At 39.1% G+C, this 16,324-nt stretch overlaps 1 long non-coding RNA gene across 1 annotated transcript; it reads right to left on the bottom strand.

The window, feature by feature from the left end:
* Positions 1-11,181: 11,181 nt before the first annotated feature.
* LOC113033491 (uncharacterized) lies at positions 11,182-13,296 on the bottom strand. Its single transcript, XR_003274036.2, has 4 exons — positions 12,941-13,296; positions 12,115-12,260; positions 11,926-12,018; positions 11,182-11,800 (listed from the first exon to the last, which is right to left on the bottom strand). It is a non-coding gene; the product is annotated as an uncharacterized LOC113033491 (long non-coding RNA).
* Positions 13,297-16,324: the final 3,028 nt, after the last annotated feature.

The raw sequence follows: 16,324 nt of genomic DNA, 5'->3' as shown, positions 1-16,324 counted from the left end.
GAGCGGGGATGAGGGGAAGGGACCAAGCATAGATTATCAGTTTGTCCCAGAACAGATTAGAGCACATTAGCCAGCAATGTCATCTTAAAATCTTAAAACCGTACTAGCACATCTGTATGACTGGGTTTGGCATTTGAAGAATTTACTATGAGGTCATTTGCATTTGCACTTCATTGCACTAGTAAGATTACAAGCCTTTTTTGAGCATTTGATCAAGACTTAAGCTGCGCAGACACTTTGCCGATTAAGCCCGATTTTAGCCGTAGATGGGTCACCCCCCACTAACTTTAGAATCCGGTCAGTCTGTAAGATTAGTTGATGGTCATTTTAAGGATTGTAAAAATGCGCTGATTGCCTTCCTCTTCAGGTGCTTCCAACTACATATTTTCCTCTGACAAAACTTATACTCACTGCTGCAATCACCTTTCTTTTCCTGTAAAGTCCTGTGATCTCCTGATGAGCATGACATTGGGATTCCCTCATCCTTCCTGCCCTCTCATTCTCTCTCTCTCCAGCCCCTTATCCTTTACTTCCTTCTTGTCTTTGCAGGGGAAGATAAGCCTCTTATTGAGGGGGTTTAGGGAATTTGAGTGGCCCACAAACTGTTTACAACATACTGCTTTAAAAAAAAAAAGTTTGTGTCTGAGAAGGAAACAACAAATCTGCCAAAAGTCTGGAGGATTTTCTCTTTTCTCGTGTCTAAACTATAAAGAAATCCAAAGTTCTTTCCTCCAAAACCTGATACTGTTTTTTTTTCCCACTTTTTTAAAATAATGTTGCAGATAAAGGAAGGAGTGAGTAACCAAAGAACTGCTGAACCACATGACAGCTGACCGGCACTGGTAAAAGCTGAAAAGACCAGAGCAGCTTCTTCCTCCTAGAGTATAAATCCAAGCTTACAGGTGGCTCAGTCTCACCCCGGGGAGGTGAAAACTCTCCTCTGAGAATAAGGAGGCAGACAGGGGAGGTTTTTGTGCTGAAGGGAAACGAGAGAAGCCGCCGATTATCAGCACCAAAGGCAAAAAGATCCCTTCATTCCTAAAACCCTCAAACAAGGCTCTGAAGTCTACCATGCTCTTTTATCCCTCCTGATTTGAAACACAAAAGCGTCTCATGAGTGTGACTCCGAGGGAGAGCTGGAGATGTGGAGAGGTATATTGTGAAAAAAAAAAATCCTATTCTCGCTCTTAATTTCTCAAAGTACAGTTGAGTGTTTTCCTTTTTCCCCCCTACCTTCATAGAGACTTTTTGTTGAGTGATAACGGGAATTCAGTGTTAAAGATAAATGCAGGAATTCAAGTTGACTCGCTTGTTGTTCTGGGATTTGAAAACTCTTTCAGACGTAGTTTAATCATCGAGTCTGCAGGTGATCAAACAGGTCTGACAATATAAAAAGTCAAATCTGGCAGGAGGACGGAGAAAAATCCGACTCTAACCAACCAGAGTGAAAGCTGAGGCATCGAGTGGACCTGTTTTCTTTCTATTACTAAGCCAGATTAATGGGTTAACAAGGTAAACTAAGCATAAAGTCACAGTTTTCAGTATCATGAAGGTGGCTCTTTTTTCACATCCTACTTCACCATGGCAACATATGTTGAAGACATAACCTGATCGGGACCACTGGGTTTCCATCCATTCATCCATCTTTTTAACCACTTAAATTAAAGGTCATGGGGGGTGTTGGATAGAAGGCATCCCAGCTGTCTTGAGGCGAATGGTGGGATACAGCCTGGACATGCCACTTTTCAATCACTGGACTAAACATCCTGTAGCATATCATTACAGCTCAACTTCAAGAATTCAAAAACACTCCTGCGACTTTAAAATGACTGTTTACCTTCATCATTCTTTCCAAACTGTGTTTTTGAGTTCCTGAAAAGACTCTGCAGGTTTACTTGCACTAAGAATCCATTCATCTCTAATATGGGATATTCGATATCTGCGGTATCATAGGTATCCATTTATGTAAGGGGAAAAAAGCAAAACATCTGCATTTAAAGAACAAGGGTCACTCTATGGAGGGGAATGTTCACATTATGCACTAAGAAAAACAGATTTGAAAGAGGAGTAAAGGAGACCATCTACATCCACTGTGTTGAAGAGAAGAGGCGGCTTATGACACCACCTATCAGCCACCTACAATGCAGTCTTGTGATCAGTTCCCAGGTGCTTCAACCCCCCACTCATACCTTGTCCCAAGTGACCTCAGGAGGCCATATGATGGAGTGGGGCGATATCTCACAGTGCTTTCACCCTTAACCCCTGGTGATGGTAATGACCCATGCCTTTTTTCACACTTGGCTCATGTGATGACGCACATGATCAATACTGGGTCAACAACCCTCAGGACGACATCCAAGGGGACGACCCCCACTAGGGGTTAAATACCTGGGATTCTCCACCCTTTGTTTTTAGAACTGAAGACGCCCCTTGAATGAGACGGGAAACGTTTTCACAAACTTGAGTTGAGAACCTGCAGAAATCTCTGCATCTGTAAAGTTTTTCACAAAGGAGAACTTGCTTTGTTTGTTTTTTAGACATATTCACCAGATGACTTTAAAATCATTTTACAGGACTACACATGAAGGACTGTGCAGTCCTTTTCATATATTTAAAAGTTCCAAATCTCTAAATTACATTTTCATGTGTTAGCTATAAACTGTGAAGTCCTGCTTTCACTAAAAAAAACCTATTTATTTAGATAGGAGTCTTTTTCTCTCATTTGAACAGTTTAAATACTTCTTCTACAAGACAAAACAACCTGCTTATGTTACTTTCCACAATCTAAGTCTTGTTGAACTGAGGATTTGATTCATAAGTGGCATCTCCAGGTATTTCGCCGGCATTTAATCCCTCTTCCAGGAAAATATCTCCACCCACAGGTGAGGCAAAGATGCCTTGTGCAGTGAGCGGATGTCCGCAGACCATCGACCTGAAAGCGGGGAGGGAAGTGAACCATGGGTCTTTAAACACGCAGAGGTCAGACAAAACAAAGGTGTTGTATTCAGGTGAGGCTTCATTTCACCACAGCATGTTTAGGGCTTGACTAAACTCTGAGCTGCTGCCTCCTGAAAGAAAGCCATTGTACTGTATGACTCGAGAAACCTGCCTGCCTCTCCTTGTGATTGTTTTCACTTTCATCTAGTACTAATCAGTAGGATGATAAAACATGCCGATTTTGAAAACCCAAAGTTACAACTCTGTAATATAAATTACCCTTCTTTAATACAAAAGAGTCTGTATTTTAAGTTTGATCTACAAACTAAGTAAAGTGAAGTTAAAAAAAACAAAATTACTGTAAAATCCAGTTACAGTAAATTTACTATAAGTACAATTATATATATATATATATATATATATATATATATATATATATATATATATATATATATATATATATATATATATATACTGTAAAAAGATTTTAAAGTAAATTACTGGAATCCGGGAAGTTGCTTAGGGTACAGAAATAATATCGGTATGCTGCTGGAAAGCATACTTTGTCTTTTGTTTTTTTGGTGAACACATTTTAATGCTGTTCTCTTTTTCACTCTTCATGCACTCACTCACTCACTCACTCACTCACAGGAATGGACATATATTTTCACGTATTTATCCTCAGAGCCTCACTGGTCATATTAACTGCCGTTCAGCCTCGCCTGGGATCTGCTTCACATTGAGAAGATCAAAGCCTGCAGTTGGGGGGGAGAGCTGTAAGGCAGTAATATGTTTCCACAGGGGAGTCCTCTCTCTGGGAAAGTGCAATAGGTTAGAATATCAATGAGACGTGCCCGAGAGCGTAACCGCTCACCTGTTGTCTGACTGCGGCTTTGGCACTGTTTCTCTGCGGTCAGGAGGGCGCCTCAGTTTCCTCTTGACTTTGTCTGCCCCGTGTTTCCCGGCAAACAGTTTTGACACTGAATAAATCATGAAAACAGGGACTGAACTGATTGAACAAGTGGAGCAAAGTGTATCTTAGGGAAGGCAGATCATGTTATTAATGTCTACAAGAAGAAAGAGAAGCAGATAATTAAAAACAGTCCCCAACTATACACAGTCAGTTAGTACATAAAGTGGTGTCAATTATTTAATTAATTAACAATTTATTGGAAAATTAAAATGATTAAAACACACATTGTGTAAATAAAAGCAACTACAGTTAAACACTGATGTTTTTAAACTGCTTTTAAATTGACATTAGTTGAAGCGATTACTATTTCAAATAATGTTTTTTACAAATAAAAAACATTTTGGCTGTTACCAAGTTTTGTAGCAAAAAGTGATAATAAAAAAAGATATCCACTGATGCGCGCTAACTTGGTTATTCAGATACATTACAATATTGCACTGACACAAATATTTGCTAATTACTGCTAACAAAGTCACTAAAGGTTAGTTAGAATTTTACTCGCTAAAACTAAAATACAAGCTTCTTAGACTAGAATCCTATTTTATTTCGTATTTGTCAGATATTCCCAATGAGGGAACAAAAGCACAAATGTAGTGGTTCAGTGATTTTAGTTAGACGAGGTCAGACGAAGCAGACAGCTGCCAACCACAGCTGCTTTTGTCAGCATACTTAAGTCTTAACAAAATTCAAATCAGTGAGTTATTGTATGATGTACGGTTGCTATGGCATTTTTCTCCTTTACCACAAGTTCCAAAACATGTTTTAATACAGAGGCATTTTAACACCATCAACCATGACACAAGTGGCTGTTAGAGGAGCTGCACTGTTTAGTCATTTTGTTCAAATAAAATGTACCTATTTAACCTTTAAATCAAATATAGGTGATTTAAGCTGAGAGATGTCTATTAAATGCTTATTTTAGCAACATAGTATCATTTTTGGGACCTAAACATCTTTTGAAAAGTTATAGTCTGCAGGCTAAAACTTTCAAACACACATTTTTGCTTCAGATTTCAAAATTTACATATTCGGCATGTACATATTCAGCAGATAACTTCAATTCTGGCTATAAAAGGCTCTAAATCTAAGTCAGAAACCTCAACATCTGGTAGAATGTAGCACGGCATGTCAGTGTTAATCATCAACCATCCTGTGGTGGACAGAAGTTAGCAAAACTCGTCTCTCCCTCCTAGAAACAGTCCTGACAAATCTGAGACAGGAAACAGAAAACGGAAACATTCAGTTGATCCAGCTGTTTTCTCCCTAGCTCCCCTTCCTCCTCCTCTATCTACATCTGTCTTACACCCTTCTCCCTCTCTCTACCCCACATATCAAGTATCCGGGGGGGAAGAATTGGGCGAAGAGGAGGAGGAGGAGCAGGGGGTCGGGGTTCAAACAGGTGTCTGCTGACAGCCCCAGCAGCCTGTTGGATGCAGGTTTTACCTCGTGCTCCCAGCTGCTCTCTCATGCACACACAAACTACCACCACCATTTGTCCATCTGTCACAAGAATTAGATCTAATCCACAGGAATTTTCTGATGCCATAGAGGGAGAGAGGGTTGGTGTGTGTGTGTGTTTGCATATATGTGTCTTCTTGTGGAGATATGAATCTGTTTACTGAGTCACCATATTGGAACAAAAAGAATGTTCCCATAATACCAATCACTGATTATTTACATAATGTCCTCTGAAAGGAGGAAAAGCTACTTTCTCTGTTTGTGTGCGAGTGTGTGTGGTTGAGAGAGAGAAAGTGTGTGTACTGTCAGGGGGGTTGTAACGCGACCACCCAGCCACCTGCAGTAGATGGCTGAGAAATCTCAAGAAAAAGAGGCCTGACTGTAAATAGAGATTTCTCACGTGATGTCATGCGCACATTGAGAGTTGCCTCCCATATTTGACAGGATACAACCAACGGGAAAATGTGTATTCTCCAGCTGGCTGGCGAGCGGTTGCCGAAAGTTTCTGGCTATCACTGAGTGAAATAAAGTCACAAAGAGGGTGCTGCACTACAAACCTTTCTTGTTATTGCTTTGGTCGCTGGAAGATTGCCACAGTCACCTGTAGTTTGACTGGAAGACGTCAACTTGTCTGCAAACACTTGCCAACCACCAGCCGAGCTGTAGTAAAACCTGAAAAAAAATGTGCCAGAAACCGGAAACAAAGAATATTTACCTTAAAAAAAAGCCAACACATTTCAAAAAGGGGTAGCTTTTACTTTGAAGGCAAACTCCTTTGTGTCACGCACAGTTTCACTATGCTTAGAGAGCAGCTGGGGAATGTTTGTTGACAAGTTGGCCTGTCCATGCAAACTACAGGAGACTGCAGCAGTCTGCAAGCAACCAAAACTCGTGCAAGGAACAATCAAAGTGGTCATGACTCAACCACAATGTAACCATCTGCAGGAAGAGGCAAATTGATTTCCCAGCAACTTCTATCAACCTCCAGCAACCACTTACCAGCTGGTTGGGGAATACACCATGATGTGGACAAGTTATTGTCACATGGCAAGCAGTCACATGTCTGCAAAACCTCAGCCAGCTTGAGTAATTTGGATGAACTGCCCCTTTAAATAAAGCAGAAGGAGAGATGACACTGTATAATTTCCGTGAAGCCTAGACCAAGTCAGACTTTTAATTCATTTGAAAGCCTGATGCTTAGCCTTGTCCACCCCAGCTGTAAAACTCAGAAACCAGTCATCTATCGTCCACCTGGGCCTTACACAGAGTCTCTGTCTGATTTCTCAGACTTTTTATCTGATTTAGTGCTCAGCTCAGATAAAATAATTATTGTGGGTGTTTTTAACATTCATGTAGATGCTAAAAATGACAGCCTCAACATGGCATTTAATCTGGTATTAGACTCAATTGGCTTCTCTCAAAATGTAAAAGAACCCACCCACCACTTTAATCACACTATAGATCTTGTTTTAACATGTGGCATAAAAACTGAACATTTAACAGTGTTTCCTGAAAACCCTCTCCTGTCTGATCATTTCCTGATAACACTTACATTTACAATAATTGATTACACAGCGGTGGAGAGTAGACTTTATCACAGTAGATGTCTTTCTGAAAGCGCTGTAACTAAGTTTAAGAATATAATCCACCCACTGTTATCATCTTCAATGCCCTGTACCAACACAGAGCAGAGCAGGTATCTGAACGCTACTCCAACAGAGGTCGATTATCTTGTTAATAATTTTACCTCCTCACTACGTACGACTCTGGATACTGTAGCTCCTGTGAAAACTAAGGCCTCAAATCAGAAGTACCTGACTCCGTGGTATAATTCTCAAACACGTAGCCTAAAGCAGATAACTCGTAAGCTGGACAGGAAATGGTGTGTCACAAATTTAGAAGATCATCATTTTGCCTGGAGAAATAGTGTGATGCTTTATAAGAAAGCCGTACGCAAAGCCAGAACATCTTACTATTCATCACTGATTGAAGAAAATAAGAACAACCCCAGGTTTCTCTTCAGCACTGTAGACAGGCTGACAAAAAGTCAGAGCACTGTTGAGCCAACCATCCCTTTAACGTTAACTAGTAATGACTTCATGAACTTCTTCACCTTCCTTAACCTTAACCTTCCTTTCATATCAAAAATTCTTGAAAGAGTAGTTGTCAAACAGTTAACTGATCATCTGAAGAGGAACGGCTTATTTGAAGAGTTTCAGTCAGGTTTCAGAGCTCATCACAGCACAGAAACAGCTTTAATAAAGGTTACAAATGATCTTCTTATGGCCTCTGACAGTGGACTCGATACTGTCGACCATAATATTCTATTAGACCAATTAGAACATGCTGTAGGTATTACAGGTACTGCACTGCAGTGGTTTGAATCATGTCTATCTAAAAGACTCCAATATGTTCATGTAAATCGAGAGTCCTCTTCACACACTAAGGTCAGTTATGGTGTTCCACAGGGTTTGGTGCTAGGACCAATTCTGTTTACACTATACATGCTTCCCTTAGGCAGCATCATTAGAAGACATAGCATACATTTTCACTGCTATGCAGATGACACCCAACTCTCTGTCCATGAAGCCAGATAACACACACCAATTAGTTAAACTGCAGGAATGTCTTAAAGACATAAAGACCTGGATGGCCGCTAACTTTCTGCTTCTTAATTCAGATAAAACTGAGGTTATTGTACTCTGCCCTGAAAAGCTTAGAAATATGGTATCTAACCAGATTCTTACTCTGGATGGCATTACCTTGGCCTCCAGTAACGCTGTGAGGAACCTTGGAGTAGTTTTTGACCAGGACATGTCCTTCAACGCACATATTAAACAAATATGTAAGATGTCCAAAAAACTCCCTGAAAAGCCTTCAGTTAATCCAAAATGCTGCAGCAAGAGTCCTGACAGGGACTAGAGAAAGAGAGAGCATATTTCTCCTGTTTTGGCTTCCCTTCATTGGCTTCCTGTTAAATCCAGAATTGAATTCAAAATCCTGCTCCTCACGTACAAGGTCTTAAATAATCAGGCCCCATCTTATCTTAATGACCTTGTAGTACCATATCACCCTATTAGAGCACTTCGCTCTCGCTCTGCAGGCCTACTTGTTGTTCCTAGAGTATTTAAAAGTAGAATGTGAGGCAGAGCCTTCAGTTTTCAGGCCCCTCTTCTGTGGAACCAGCTTCCAGTTTGGATTCGGGAGACAGACACTATCTCAACTTTTAAGATTAGATTAAAACTTTCCTTTTTGCTAAAGCATATAGTTAGGGCTGGACCAGGTGATCCTGAATCCTCCCTTAGTTATGCTGCAATAGGCGTAGGCTGCCGGGGGATTCCCATGATGCATTGAGTCTTTCCTTTCCAGTCACCTTTCTCACTCACTATGTGTTAATAGACCTCTCTGCATTGAATCATATCTGTTATCAATCTCTGGCTCTCTTCCATAGCATGTCTTGATCCTGTCTTCCTTCTTTCACCCCAACCGGTTGCAGCAGATGGCCCCGCCCCTTCCTGAGCCTGGTTCTGCTGGAGGTTTCTTCCTGTTAAAAGGGAGTTTTTCCTTCCCACTGTCGCCAAAGTGCTTGCTCATAGCGGGTCATATGATTATTGGGTTTTTCTCTGTAGCTAATATTGTACAATCTACTGTACAATATAAAGCGCCTTGAGACGACTGTTGTTGTGATTTGGAACTATATAAATAGCCTCCACAGACCATCTGCCACTGGTATACAAACAAACTTTGAACTGTTATTTAAGCAACACGTACAGAATATGGGGCACTTGAAGCTTTATCGGCACAGAAATTGGCAGCTTCAAACTCACACTGGGATCACAGCGAGGATAGAAGAACCTTCCAAAGAATCCACAACTGCAGAGAATAATCAGACAGCTTATCGAAAAGGCTACAAGCAGATGACGCGAGATGGCAGCTGGAGTCACAGCAGTTGCATCAGCAGTGGTGCCAAAGTGATCAATTAATATTAACTTTTTAAATGAAAACAATAACTGAATAAACAAACAACCCTTTCAAAGCAGCCAAGACGCTCGTGTTGCCCTTTTCATTTCAAAATTTGCCTTTCCTGGTTCATTTTGGCCCATTCATGAAACATGTAGTCCAAGTATGTGCACTCTACAGCTGCACTGTCACAGTTATTAAGTCCTGCAGTATCAGCCTGAGCATGAGAAGGATCTGCTTACTGCATGAGCTGAATATGAAAAAAGGAAATCGTGATGAACAGCTGTTTTTATTTTGCTCTCCTTGGGTGGGGGGGGGACACAGTATTAGGTTTTAATGCACAATCGTGGCTTTAAACAGAATTAACAGAAACTGTGTTGTTGGGATAGCTATAAAAATTATTCATGTGTGTGTGTGTGTGCAGGACCTCTTTTTAGCTCTTTTTTTGGCGAATGAATTAGCCACACTTTTTGGTGTCTTATTGTTCAATGACATCGTGTTTACGCTTAAATATTTTATTTATAAAATATCAAACTTGTTATTTCACACCTTTTACTTTTTCACTGTTACTTCTCGTCGTCGCTTCTATCAGTCACACTCAGATTAACTGTGACAACCTGACAACACAGCAGATGATCTATAATCTATAATCTGGGCACGAGCAGCTGTCATGAGGTATCAGGTGTTGAAGTGTTACATAATTGAGGTTTTTTCACATTAGGGGGACTCTGTACATCGTGGGTACTGGTCACGTCCTTAAAATGAAACTGCCATGAGAAACAAAGTCCAACAAGAAACGGTGAATCTCTGTAGAGCCTATGACCGACGTAACCTAGCACAACCTATGTTAGTGGACAACATCATTGCTGATATTTATGCTTGTGCTGGTGCACTATGTGCTAATTACTGTGTGCTTATGTCCCAGTTTTTATATTCGTTGCCAGCTGATAGAAAAAATAAAAACTGGGACTCTTTCTCTTCTGGGTCGTCGCTCTTTGTTGTGAATGTGTCATTTTTCAGGGCCAAACATGTTTGTCTCTCAAACTTTTCTTCTTTGGATAGTTCTAACAATCTACCCCCGCCCAGGAATTTGCTGACATTTGTGAGTCCTTATATTGACATTGTGGCGGACCACCAGGTGGCTCCACTCACACCCAAGTTTAAGGGAAGTGTTGGGTTGGAGATTCTGGCACTTTTTGTATGTGGAGTTCTGGTGAATCCGTTAATAAAGTTGGAGTGAGACACTGAGACCTCTCCTGTCGTCTTTACATACCTCCACAATGTTATGATTATTATTCCCTATGACAGTGACTTTTTTATTTTATATTCAACTGCTGTGAAAAACAGCCAGAAATGCACAGGAACAAGAAAGTTTTCCAATCACAGCAGCATGATGTGTAGGTGCATTTGCATGTCAGGTTATGTCGAGTACACTCTAAAAACTATTGTTTAAGCTCAACAAAAAAAATTAACGCAACAGTTTCCATTACTCTTTTTGAGTTATGATAACTTATGTTGAAATTAGATTGAACCAACAAACTATATTGAGTTACGGGAATTAAATTATCCTCCATAATCAAAGGTGATTTTAATTACCATTTACGTAATATTTGGTAGCTTAAAAACATATTTTTAAGTTGTTTACTCATAAAAATTATGTTCCTCCAATTACTTTTTCCACATTATTTGAAATGATTTTTAAGTGTTATGTAATCAATTACAGCAATTACAAAAACAATTTTTTAAAGTTCATTACTTAAAATATTAAGTTGCTGATTTTCATCATTATTATCATCATTTTAGCTTTCTCTTTTTTTATTGTAATAGCTTTTAAGAAAGGAATTCATTCAACATTTTTTTAATCAAATAACTTTTTTATTTTTTAACAGTAGGCATTTCAACACTTTGTATTTAAAAAGTGAAAATAAAACAGAAATTTAGATTTATACCATCACAGCCAAGTTATAGAATATGCCTTTATGTATTTAACACCACAGAAACAAATGTGTTCAATTGGTAAAAAAAATCTACTTAGAAAACATTTTGTTGCAGTAATACTTCCATGCAAGTGTTCAGTAAATGTTAACTTTCAATGCCTACCAAACTTTACAAGATCTTGCATCTTTCTATTACACAATGCAGCAAACACCTTTAAGATCAATTTTACACATACAGGATTCAAAACAGCTAACAATTTGAAACAGAGTCAACATCTTTAACATAATGATGGTTCCATCAAGGTCAAGGAACAGCTTCTGAACAACTTCAAAAGTATATTTCAGATCCTTGCATTAGCTCAGATTGAGAGCATATATTATGCCCATGAGCAAAACACAGCACCTTGGGAAATTCTGGCCCTCCATGATTTTTGTTTCCTCCACCACAATGGTTGCAGTCTTATGGTTAGATCCAGGGGTGTACCGGTCACTGATGATGGCAGTTTTCATCACCTGCCTTAAGTTCTTCGGTGTCCTTGTAAAGCAAATTTTAAAAAATAGGTTAGTGAATTATAGAATCTTAATGAATTCAGATGATCAATGGAACGAACACACACACACACACACACACACACACACACACAATGCTGAATTACTTACACCAAACTTCATGAAAAGGTCCTCGTCCTTCTCTCCAAGGAAAGTGATAAGGCAGCAGATGGCTACTTCTCTGCTTGTTTCAATTGTCTTGTGCTATTTAAGAAAAAATAAAATATGAGTATAAAATACATGGGTGACTGACAACAAAGTGCATTTCAAAGCTACCCAAAGTCTAAATAGTTGTCCTACCTCAAGAAGCATGTCCTTGATCTGCCTGATTCTCACTCCCTTAGCTCCTCCCCTTGATAAAATGACATCCATCAGTTTTGGGGTGCAATTGTCAAGTGTAGCCATTCAAGGCTTACAGTGGTTATTCTCTTGAACTCCTCCTTTATCTGTAGAACACACAAATAGAAGAATTAAACCTTGCAGACTATTAGCTACACTGCATTAATGAATGCTCTAATACATTATTTAAAGAGGATAGAAGTGATCTAAGGCTACCCCAAGTTTTGAGGGAAGAAAAACAATCTTGGTGAAGACGAGGGAGACTTCCCCACCATAACCGTGGTGTAATCTCTAATGTTTTAGCAACCCTGTTTTTGCAGAGGTTTCGAATTTACACATTGTTCACTCCCAGCCCATTTTGTAAAAAATGTATAGGTCATGCAAGTTTTATAAAGACATAAAATAGGTGAGCCAGATGGAAAAAAGAAGCCTCTAGGTTATCCCTCTGACAAAACTATTCACAGTTTAAAGGTTTCTAATTTTGGTAAAAAGAAAAACAAAATTAGCCTAAGATCGAAATTAGATTGCACTGTGTAGCAAAACTTTAACCACGCTTTTCCTAGCCACAGTTGCACTCTCTAGCTGAAGCTGAAGACTCAAATGAAACTTTATAAGTCTTATCCTCTGCTGTGCTAAAGTTTAGAATGGCTAGCATTAGCTACATGTGGTAGTGCAAAGTATTTCCTTATCTGTATGAGCATCACATCATACACAAATCCACTACAGGTGACTAGCACAAATGCTTTGCTTTGGTAGAACTGTTATTTGTAAATCAAATGTTACTTACCTTGAAATGTCTTTTACAAAAGCTTGCACCATGCAACCCAACATGTGTGAATTTGCCCGGGCTAGTTAAGTCGGTAGGGGAGGGAATTTGAAATCAGAAGAAAAAAAATAAGTTATCTATTCAATTTCTTTAAGTAATTACAACTTGAATTTTATTTTGAACCCACTAACATTGGGATTTAATTTCAAATTACATATAAAATTAATTTAATGTAATTACCAACATTATTAATTCAACACAACCCAAAAAATAAAGTTTGCAACTTAGAAGGTCTATCTTAATCAATAAATTAGAATTTTTATGTTGCAGCTATGGATTTAATCAAGTGGTGGTAAAAGGCCTGATGAATTACTTTTTAGAGTGTATGTTGCTGGAACAGACGCATAACTCCAACTAAATGATACTGAGAAATTCAGTGAAAGCTGGTTTAAATCTGGAAAACCACACTGTGTTTGTAAAGGATTCATAAACAGTCACACATAGAGAGTTGGTAAAAGAGACAAAACATCAACACAGAGACACAAATACACACCTAGACACATGGATGAAGTGTTGAAATTACTACCGAGCAGACAAAACTTCACACACTACACCTGTGTCCCACAGCTTCTTCTTCAAGGCCAAGACCTAGATGTGGGTGCTTCCCGTCTGTCAGTAATAGATTGCCTCACTGACTGATGGCTGATGGGAAATATGCCTGGTGCATGCTGGGGAATGAGCTGCTGAAAGCCTGAGCCACCCACCTCCTTTGATTGGCTGTTTTCTTTCTGCAGTGTGCACGAACGACAGTGCAGCAATACAGGGGCAAAAAAAGAGTCCCACATGACTGTGCACAAATATAATATGCAAAAGTGTGTCTGAAGTGGCAGAAAGAGTTGTGTACTCTTAAATACTGTCAACTTGTAAACCTGTTATAGATAATAACCACTGGGTGATTGGTTGATGGTTAAGTTTAAATATCCATTTAAAGTTTGATCATTATTCTTTCTTATGAACATTTGATTTGAGAAATCGTCTAAAGGAAAAATCTGGCTCTTCATTTTCTAATGTCTGACTATGTTTACCAGCCACTGCATGGGAGGCCGTCCTAGCAGCTTCTTTAATATAAGAGAAAGTTAGTAATAAACTAGAGGTGCATCTACACAAACAGTGTCTCAATGTCAAGCATATGTAACCTATTACTTTTTTACTATGGCTTCTAATCCCATATAAACTTATAACAGTCCCATTGGTTAAGAAGCTGAAAAACACCCATGGTGCTTGAGTTTGATGACAGCAACCAGAGACTGTTCAGTTTAACTTCATGGTACCAAAATTGTCTGAAACTAAACTATTTAAACCCACTTTAAGACAAAAACCTCAACCTTTATTTTATCTTTTGCAAAATGCGAACAATCGGTCAGACTTGTTATGAGAGAATAGTAACGATGTTTAGTTTTTGCCATGAAACGCCAACATTGTGCTAAAATCTGCTGATTGTTTGGGTGAGGCTTAATGACTGAATCCAACAGGATCCCCTGAAAGAATACCTGAAGGAACATTTATGGATCATAAGAATTTTTATGTTTTTATATTTCAGTAAGATGGTTTCAGGCATGGGGGCTGACTCAGTGAAGTCCTATTAACATCCCATAAATGAGCGCTTATAATTTTTCCATGTAAAACATCCTAAGCTATCTCCTACGCACTCGCAAACTACAATAGCTGGATGTTAACTTTGCCTGGCTGCTGTGTGGTGCTGATCAGCGTGCAGTGTTCTGAAAAAGATTAGTGAGAATTTAAATAACACTTCAAGATTTAGTTCATGGGTGGTAAAGCTCTCTGAAGCGCTGAGCAGATCTGGTAAAATTATGAGGGGAGTTGTCATTACAAGCTACTCCTTTTACATTCATTGTTAAATAACTGAGTATCATTTTAGTGCATTAGCAAATTAGATATGTTAAAGGGGGCTGGTACTTATATAGCACATCTCCACTCAATTTGAGCACTCAAAGCAGTTTTCTTACCACAAGCCTCATTCGCACATTGACACACACATTCCAAGTCCTTTACCTAACACTCACACACACTCACTCACACACACAGATGCATCGTGATTCAGTATTTTGCCCAAAGAAACTTCCCGAGCTGCAGAGATTGGGATCCAGGATCAAACCAGTGATCATATATTGGGTAGATGACCCGCTCTGCCTCCTGAGCCACAGCCACCTGGTTGAGATAATTCAATCAATTTTCTTAATGGATATAAAGACTAGGCTGAAAGCCTCACGCTTGAATTGATTAGAATGTTAAATACCAAGTGGAGCATCAACTGCAGAGATAATTATTTTATAGCCTTGGCAGTAATAGAGGAAAAGTACAATCTACCACCTTATCTAATAAGAATTCATCACCCTAATGCAATCCCGTTATGTGCAGTGCAGCTCCTGCACCTGTGCTTCAAAAAGAGGATTTTTTTTCTTTTTTGTTCGTTGTTCATTGAGATGCATTCGGCCTGCGGATGGCTCCATTTAAAAAATCTTCTGAAAGCTGTTACAGAGTGCAAGCCCGCAGTCTGCCTCATTCTGCTCTTTGACACTTTTTGGTCTCTTTGTGCTTCTTTTTTATCATTTTCTCTATTCTGCTCTTAGAAGTTTAGTGTTTAAAATTTGAAAAATGATTACAACAACATAATATGCTCACAAAAACTCGCAAACAAGCTATGCAACAAGACATGTAAAGCCATGAAATACAACATTTCTGTCATAGAACAAACGGACTTTAATGAAGGGAACAAAAAATAAATAAATAAAAGCAAATCTTTTTAGTTATGGTGCTTGGACCTTCCTAAAAAGCTCTACAGTGACGCTAAACATGCAGAGTATCTCCTGCTTCACAGTGTCAGAGGGAGGGAAAAGGGGTCTGTTTTAAATATCTAGAGTTACATCAGGATTTTGGAGGTTTATACTCTTCCTTCCTGAGTGTGTAGTTCTGCGTGATTAAATAAAACAGAGTCAGACACTGATGTTTTCTTTTGTATCTGAGATGTAAATCAGAAACCCCCATCCTGCAAACAGAGGCAAAGATCCGATGGCAGAAAACCTTCAGCAACTTTGCCGGATTGATTTTTCTTTTGATCCTTTGAGGACACGGCTTACACAGTGCAGGAAATGGAACAAGACACCAGATTGGGGGGGAAAAAGCCACATACTGTACTTTCTCCCTCCATTTTAACCCTGAGACATGAGCTGCTTCTCACTGCATTATTTAAAAGAAATTATCAGTAATCAAAAAGTTATTGCTTAAATGCAGTAATAAGCAATAAATACAAAAAAGTCCACATAGATAAACATTAGCCTTTTCTGATTGGACACCTCTCTCAGTGACGCACAACCATATTTGCAG

This window comes from Astatotilapia calliptera, chromosome 10 (genome assembly GCF_964374335.1).
Source record: "Astatotilapia calliptera chromosome 10, fAstCal68.1, whole genome shotgun sequence".
Taxonomy (NCBI): Eukaryota; Metazoa; Chordata; class Actinopteri; order Cichliformes; family Cichlidae; genus Astatotilapia; species Astatotilapia calliptera.
This window is presented reverse-complemented; position numbering and strand designations above follow the sequence as displayed.